Source organism: Zonotrichia leucophrys, chromosome 2, assembly GCF_028769735.1.
Source record: "Zonotrichia leucophrys gambelii isolate GWCS_2022_RI chromosome 2, RI_Zleu_2.0, whole genome shotgun sequence".
In the NCBI taxonomy this organism is placed as follows: domain Eukaryota; kingdom Metazoa; phylum Chordata; class Aves; order Passeriformes; family Passerellidae; genus Zonotrichia; species Zonotrichia leucophrys.
In genome coordinates this window covers 65,793,324-65,801,732 of record NC_088171.1, presented here as the reverse complement: position 1 = coordinate 65,801,732, position 8,409 = coordinate 65,793,324, and the positions used below count along the sequence as shown (strand labels likewise).

General features: G+C 42.1%; 1 long non-coding RNA gene across 1 annotated transcript; it reads right to left on the bottom strand.

The window, feature by feature from the left end:
* Positions 1-4,359: 4,359 nt before the first annotated feature.
* On the bottom strand, positions 4,360-7,356 carry LOC135444100 (uncharacterized). The gene is made up of 2 exons (XR_010439162.1): positions 6,789-7,356; positions 4,360-5,083 (listed from the first exon to the last, which is right to left on the bottom strand). It is a non-coding gene; the product is annotated as an uncharacterized LOC135444100 (long non-coding RNA).
* Between the last annotated feature and the right edge of the window lie 1,053 nt (positions 7,357-8,409).

Genomic DNA, 8,409 nt, shown 5'->3' with positions numbered 1-8,409 from the left:
CACCCACTGTGCTGTTTCATCAGAGAGTCTGACCGAAACAGAGAACTTGGGCCAGCATGCATTTGTCCTCGTTTTGCAAACTGACCAAGTTCCCCTTTCAGATGTGAGGTGGTACGTGTGTGTGCACACTGAGACCAAACAGTTAGCTAATCCTCTGCTCTGGAATCTGTCTGACAAAGTGCTAGAGCACTGGGACGTTTTTCTTTCCAAAGCTGTTTAAGTAAACAAAATTAAATCTCTTCTTGGCCAGTTTTAAAAATCAAGTCATAAAAGCCTGGAATAGTTCTGTTGTATACATTTCCCTTGGAAAGTATCTGCTTCAGTTTTTCTCTTTGTTAATCAGGTCTGAGACCTCCATTAGAGAATAGTTTATTCCCAGCTTTAGTTAATATTTTTCAAGTGTGCTCTATTTGTGTATGTTAATTCCTGCCCCCTCAGCTCTCGGAGATTATCTAAGGACAGGACAGCTAATGGCTATCTGAAACCAGTCAACTTTTTTTCCTGATGTCAGAGTAAGGACAGGTAAAATGCCAGTAGCAAGCACCTTCTTAAATTAGCTGTGGCCCTTTTCCCTTTTGTAAGATTCTTTCTGATTTTTTGTGTTGCTTTACTTGAGTTGTTGATTGTTTAAAAGTGGGTGCCTTATTCAGTGCATATGACAAGAAAACCTATTGAAATTCTGATGCCTTTGGGAAGTTTGTTCACATTATGCATTTATCTTGTGTTATAATTTCTGTGATAACTGCTACCTGAATGCACAAATTCTGCTGTACTGATTCTGATACTTACCAAGCAAGCATAAGGTGAGGAAAATGTTTGTGAAATGATGTTTATCATCTTACCAGGACTTGAATTATTTTTAGAGGAGGGTCATAGCAGCTGGTATAGTCAAAAGCTAACATTGTATAAGCTGGGAATGTTACCATTGCATTTGTTGCTGCTTTGGGTCAGATCCCACCTTTCCTAGCAGTAGTAAGTTTGTTTTACTTCTTTCTCTTCCACTACTGCCACAGGAAGCAAGGAATTAGGACACACTCATGTACAGCTCCATCTCCAAATGTTTTCAGAGTTCTGCCACTTTAACTGCTTGTTTGTTTTCATTCCTACAGGTGCGTTTGTTTTTGTTCCTACAGGTGTATTTGTTTTCAGACCACTCCGCTTGTTATTCTAGTCTCAGAATTATCTCTGCATGGTTTTGTCAGTGCTGTTTTTGGGGAGGACCTGAGGGAAGAGTGGGAGGATGGTCATTTTCAGGGTCAGTGCAGCCTTGGGTATCCTTACACCGATTGTGATCTACACCTTTAATTAGGGCTTCGGACGGGGGGGCCTGGCCTGCACTGAGCACACTTGTTTGCAAAACCCCCTGACCTCAGGCACTCCCATGCAGGCAGGTGCACATCACTTTCATGTACTGCAGCCTGAGTTAATCCGTGAGCTGTGAGTGCAGGAGGATGAAATGCAGAAGGCAGAGCTCCTCCTGTTGGGCGCAGCTCCGTGCAAATGTGGCCAGGCTGCTTCCAGACCCTAGGGGCCAGAGGATGCTGCACTCTGTGGCCCTCTCAGTTCAAGTTTCCATCAGCTATCTGTGCTCTGCACAACTGAAGGGGCAAAATTTTCCTGTCCTGTAAGGAGATTTCTTAGATTGGATGAAAGGGGACATTGTAGCCCAGACATAGTGAGCAAGTTCATCCTGTGAGTGAGAGAACACACTTCCCATCCTCACCTGACTCTTTTACCCTGTTCTTAAGACTCCTGAGTATCATGACAGCCCCTTTCAGAGGGAACTGGAAGAGTGCATCTGACAAATACTGACAATAAAGTATTTCACTTTTTTTTCCCCCTCCCCACATGAGTTTTTTGATCAGCTAGAGCTAACAACTCTATAAAATCAAATATTTCTTCTCCTGGTGGTATTAAATTGCATGCAAAGCTCTGTGGGCAGGTAGCCAGAACAATAACAAAGCCACCTTGGAAGTATTTATCTCTGCAAATACCTTATACTTCTGATTTCTGTCTGTCTGAATTTTTCAGTGCATTTTAAACTGTCCATTAATTAAACCCCACGAGTAAGGTTACCTCATTTTTTCCAACTGTAGAAACCAAACACCAAAGGGGTTACAAATAGAATTAGGATACTTTGTGTTTTGAGCACTACCCAAGGCCACTGGCAACAAGACACAGGGTGTGATAGTGCCTGGAGTGAATCTGGCCTGTGACTCACCTGTCAGCATGAGGCTGGTCTGGAAAGAGATGCTGTGTCTCCTGATTCTTGGTTGTGCACCTCAGTGATGCTGCTGACTCTTTCCTTTCTTTAGGAATAATGTTACTGAAGGGTCAGGCAGTATTCAAGGCAGTATAAACAAGAAGAAAATCTTTGGTGTCCTCTTGGATCATACCTGAAGAATTTTATGAAGTATCAAGACCCGATCCAAAACTGTTTCAATTATCCATAGTTTCACATGATTTTGGTTTTCTTTTCCAGCAATGGGACTCCCTTGCTGTAGGAATGAGCTCAGTTTTTTTCTCTTTATGTCTACCTTGAGTTTTGCTCAGCACTGCAGAGGGAGGTATTTTTGAAAGCATAGTTCTGTGACATATTTATATGATCAGCTTGAACTATGAACTAGGAGAGGAAAATCTAAAGGGGATGACAGGAAGTCAAAGACTTGTTAAAATAGTTTGAAAATTCCAGGAATTCAGATGGGAATCTCACAATGGTTGGAACTAATCTATGCTTGTGGTGGTGCCAAAAATTCCTAATTAACCCATAAATTTAAACCAAGAGCCAGATTCTGAATTTCATGGGATTGTGGTAGGGCTGACAGAACCAGCAGACTTTAAAAAATGTTGACAACAAAGGTGTTGTTGAGGTGCCCTAAAAGACATTATCTGAAGTAGACTGTACTGATGAAATGGAGAGTTAGGGTAAGTAAACCAGTGCTGCAAACACACTGGGATAATCAAATAAGTGGGTAAGACTTGTTACAACTGGCCTATACTAAAGAGGAACAAAAATACATGGCCCTTACTGGCAGAACAGAATTGTTTCTGCCCTAAGGCAGCTGAATCTCTAGAAACACCTGTAACAGTTCTGCTAAACATAATTATTGTTGTCAGATGAAAAGAAGACACGATAAGATCAGATAATTCCCCCATTCAGCACTGGAGCCCACTGAAATCAATTAGGCACTTCCAGGTTACTTTAGAGGATGCTGGGTCAGCAGAAGAAGGACCTGCTTAGGAACTGAAATATTTGTGGTTTTGCAGGTTTATGGTGTTGAAAAGCACTGCTACAGAGGGGAAAACTAGAAGTTTTGAGGAAATGTCCTGCTCTGTGATGCTGATGTGTCCTCTCCTGCCTGCTCAAGAATTGAGAGACAAACAAGGGGAGGGAAGGAGCTCAGTGTGAGGGTAAGAGCAGATATGGCTTTAATTGTGAAGCTTGAAGTTACAGGTATTTCAACTAAACTCAGATATTTTGAACCTGAGCTTTCTTCAGTTCTAAATCAGAGAAAAAATGCAAATGTATTGCAAATCAGATGAGCCAGAGCTTAGGGCTATGTGCAGAAGATAAACTTAAATGCCTATGTACTATCTGGACTGTGGCATGCATATGTGAGGGTTAAACAAGAATTTGTTTAACAAATGAAGGAACAGATTTCTCTATCAAACTTCCAGCAACTCCAAAATAATCTAAAAATAGGATATTTCAAAAAATAATAGTGTGACAATGTTCTTGCTACCCAATGACTTAAGCATATGAGAAACCTGATGTGGCTACCATGAATCACGTTGTTGATATGGGCTGTGAGAGTCTGGTAAGTTATTTAAAAAATAATTGGAGGAGGGAGGGCTATTCTGAAAGAAATAAGTCTTGCTGGAAGCAAGTTTTCTGCATTTTAGCCAAACAGGCTTTTTGAACATGTCAGTGAAGAGAAGAAGGAGCTAAAGTTGTTCCTCACTTTTACTTTATCTTCAGAAGGAACAGTGAAACTGGTCTCATCCATGTCTTGAGAGATGGTTGTCCCTGCTAAACTGTTCCAACTGACAGTTTTAACAGATAAGTGCCTGCTTTGAGTCAACTTATAAAGGAAAACACAAACAATAATTTAGATTTCATATGAACCCTGATAACATTATTAGTCACAGGAAAGGATTCCTGGGAAGGGGTTCATTAAGAGCAATAAAATTCTTTTCTAAGCACAGTTGATATTAACAGTAGTGCTTACCTTAAACTGCAACATGTGCGTGAATGCACACGCGTGTGTGCACATGTCTGTGAGTGTGTGCAGAGAGAGAGTAGGAGAAAGCTTTATATTTCTGAATGATGGTATTGTTAAAAACAAATAGCTGAGTTGATCTTTTACGCAGTGCAGATTTTAATACTAAAAAAAAATTAGATCCAAGTTTAGGTAATTTTACTTATGGCAAATCTTTTTAGAGTAGTCAGTGGGACTTTTCTATTTCATGGTGGGTTCAATCCTTCAGGCATTTTAATACATGCAAACTATTGGCTCAAAAATCAATGTATTTTACAGAGGCATATTATCTAAATAGACTAAGCAGATTATTTTTTTCTTCCAAAGTTTTGATTAAAAAAAATAAATCTATCTGCAGTTTCTCGGTACCCACAGGTGTTTTCTCGCAGCAGCAGTGCCAGCACAGCCCGGGGATGCTCCGGCGGCGGCTCCGGCGGTGTCAGAGCGCAGCCGGCGGTGCAGAGCAGAGCAGCCTCGGTGCCGCAGCAAAAAAAGTCTCCTGCGCACCTCTGCCTCCCTCTGCCGCCCTGCCAGCCGGCTCCGCACGATTTCCGATGGCTCTGAGCAACCTGCGATGCTGCTTTCGTGCTGGGGAGAGCTGCGATATTTAGCCCGTGGTATCGCCTTACTTCCTTCCTCTCCTGCATGGCTGTCCAGGCATCTTCATCCGTCATCGAGGTCAGCGGCTGAGATCGCGTTTCAGCCTTTGGAGAGCTGAGATTAGGAGGCCGAGGATGTCTGAAAGACCCGCTTCTCCAGCCACAACTAGCTGTGGCTGCCAATTCTCCTGACTGAGCAGTAGCTGCTGTGCATAAATTGGTGGTCTAGAAAGGGGACAAGTGTCACTGTTAGGTCGGATGTGACATACACACACGTGATCAGGGTCCAAGAAGAAAAAAGTTTTTTATTCTGCGTGTTCTCCACCTTATATACTCTTAACAAAGCATGATCTACATCACAATAACTAATTATATTAATTGGTGCAAAGCAATTAACATCAATATAATTGGCAAAAGTTTTACAGAAATTTAAAAAGATCCATATACACATCTACTTAGGCATGTAGTCTAGCTTACAAAAATTTTCATGTCTCTTTTCTAATCTGTTTCCATGCTGATGGCCTTGTCTTCTTCCTTGCTATGGATACACTCAAAAATCATCAATTGTTGTTTCTTCTATTAACTCAGCTTTGCTTGCAGGCCAGCTGTTACTACTCCTATTGAGTAGTAACTCAGCTGTTACTACTCCTATTGAGTACTACTACTATCGAGTAGTAACTGCTGTGCATAAATTGGTGGTCTAGAAAGGGGACAAGTAGGAAGATATCTATTGCTAACATCAGAGGTATTATTTTATTTTCTGTATTTGTAACAGCTTGTCAGTGACTTGGGTGAAAGGCCAAAAAAACCCCTTTGAAATAGGGAAAAAGTGTTCTTATATATAACAAATGCTGGGGTTTTCCATTTAGTTAAAACAGATCTTTAACTGCACTTCCAGTCAATCTACATGGCCAGCTCTGGATAGAAAATCTCAATTGAGAATTCTGTTCTTCAAGGAGACCAAAAGGGGTTTCTATTTGGATTTTGATGTTTTACTACGATGAAAAGCTGTATTCACTATGGAAAATTAAATATTTGCTCCAGAGCATGGCAATAGAACATATTCAGTCTTGTCTGTGTCTCTAAAGAAATGTGACTTAAGGAATCAGTTCATTTTGAACAGCATTACCTTTCCAAGTGGAAAATTATTCAGCCAAGGGCTCTCCAAAGAAATCTATCATTATTTCTTTAGCTTCTGAAAACAGTACCAGAAGTTAATAGCAACTTATGTAGAGGTATTCTGATCTTTTGCAGAGCAGAGAAACTAAGCTGACCCTACTTTTCCACCTGTAAAACTAATTTCCTTTGGCTGAAGTCAGAGTTTACAGCTGGCTCCTTGCAGTGCTTTGCACACTCCCAAACCTCCCAGCTGCTGTGAGGGAACAGGGGAATGGGAGAAGGAAAATGAGCTCATCTGGGATGAAGATCAGTCCCTGTATAAGCTTTCAGGTGCTCCCCACGGACCCTTTGGATTTGGGTTTGGATGTGTAAAGGAGTCCTGGAGTCTCTCAGGTGTTTGTGGTGGCTCAGGGCTGGCTGTCAGGCAGACCTTGTGAGTTGTGTCCCTGCCTCTGGAATACCACACAGGAGTGGAAACCTGGGATTTCTACACAAATTGTGAAAGTTTCTTTGTCAGGTTCTCTCCCCTCCCCTGCTTCTTTCCCTGCAGTTCCAAGCCTTCTCCTGATCCTTGCTCTGCAGAGGATTATTACAGCTGGTCATACCCAGCCTGCCAGCCCTCCCTCTGCCATCCTACTAGCAAGTCTTCCTCTCTGGCACAGTCACCTTCCCTGATGCATCCTCACATTCTCTGCTCTGCCTCTCCCCACCATGGTCAGGGTGCCACAGCAGTGGAAATGGTCTTACCATGCCCTTGAAAAAGGATTCCTTCTCTTTTTTTAACCATTAATAATTTATGGAATGGAGCTACCTTATCTGATGAAATTCTGAGATTTTGTCCTCCTCCTCCTTCTTTTTTCTTCCTTCTTCTTCTTTTTCCTTCCCGTTTCACTTATCAGAACGGTGCTGCCCACTGTGGCTTCTCCCCCCTGAGATGTTTGCAGCCCTCACCCCCTTTGCCTGCCTTGCTCAAGCACAGGTGGTTTATTCCTCCCCTGAGTCACAGTTTCAGCAGCAGCCTAAGCCCTGCTGGGAGCCCTTTGCCATCACTGCTGCTGCTCCGTGCATCGCTGCCTACAGAGCTGATAATAATCCCTGCAGGGAGCTGCTACACTCGGGATTCTGTGGCAGCACCACCCATGTGGGAGGTCTTGCTGAGGACAGAGTTGGCTGCAATTCCCTGCTCCTATGAAGCAGCAGCTTGGAAGAGTGAATTGTGACTGTTTCTGCTGCTGCTTCATTCAAGGGACTCTATTTCTCCAGAATGACATCCTCCTATTTTTGTGCTACTGGGAAATGTCACTGACATGTATGACTCTTGTTTAAATTTGCTTTAAAGTCAGTACTTTAGCAATATTTTCCTATTTTCCGGAATGACCCAGTTAGCCTTGTTCACACATGATGAATTTGCATTCAAATTTTTATCCATCTCACCTGCTGAATGATGGGCTGAGGATGAAGTTGAATAAATTATATAAATTATGGCCATTTTTAAGATGAATCTCCATCCCTTTATTACTTGAACACTGTCCAAGCATGTTGGAGGTGTTTGATAGAAAATGCTCAGTTAATTTAGGTGTTGCATGCCTGAGGTTTGACAACAATTTTTAGCTTCTTAGATGGAGTTTCAGTGGAAGCTGGACTGTGGTTTTGGTGGATCTCTCTGGTTTGTTCTCCTAGGACTTAGAGGAGCAGCTCTGTGTTCCTGCTGTCCCTGTACTGCTGCAGAATGATCAGCCCTCCCTGGGAGGAAAGAGCATCTGCAAAGCCTTGAAGGATGATCCTTGAAGGAAATATTGCAAGAATCTGCGAACTACAGAGATACTCACTCGACCTCTACGTGAATGTGCTCCCTGTACTTCTACTGTAAAACCTTGAGGAAGGTGTTCTAGCAAGTTCTGGACACTTGCTAGTGTTTTGAAGCCAAAATTCCCCATGCATTCTTCCCTGTGTGGAACACAAGGAAATCGTCCATGTGCACGTTGGAAGGTCACCAGGCACCGATGCAGCACTGTTTACAGATACATGCATGTTTCCATGCATGCCTCTGGCCTATCAGATAGTCTTGCTGACATCTGTCAGTAGGTTGTCATAGAAGATTTATGAGATAATGGTCACCAAAAGTAGTCTTCCTTTTTACTGTAAGTTCTATTACACCACAGTGTCCTGCAGAGTGTACCTGGTTCTTGGGACATTGGTCTGCAACAAAAATAAATTTAGGGGTGGGGATTTTATTTAAGGACATTTAAAAATGTTTGTTTTCTCAATGTTTGGCATGCAGGAGTTAAAAAGAATAAACCATAAAAACTGTTCCTAAATAACTCATTGTATGTTTCACATTCAAACTTAAATTTTATGCTATTTTCTCACTGAGCCCTACTCCAAGTATGGAATAATTCTGCCCTAAAAATAAATCACTACTGTATAATGAA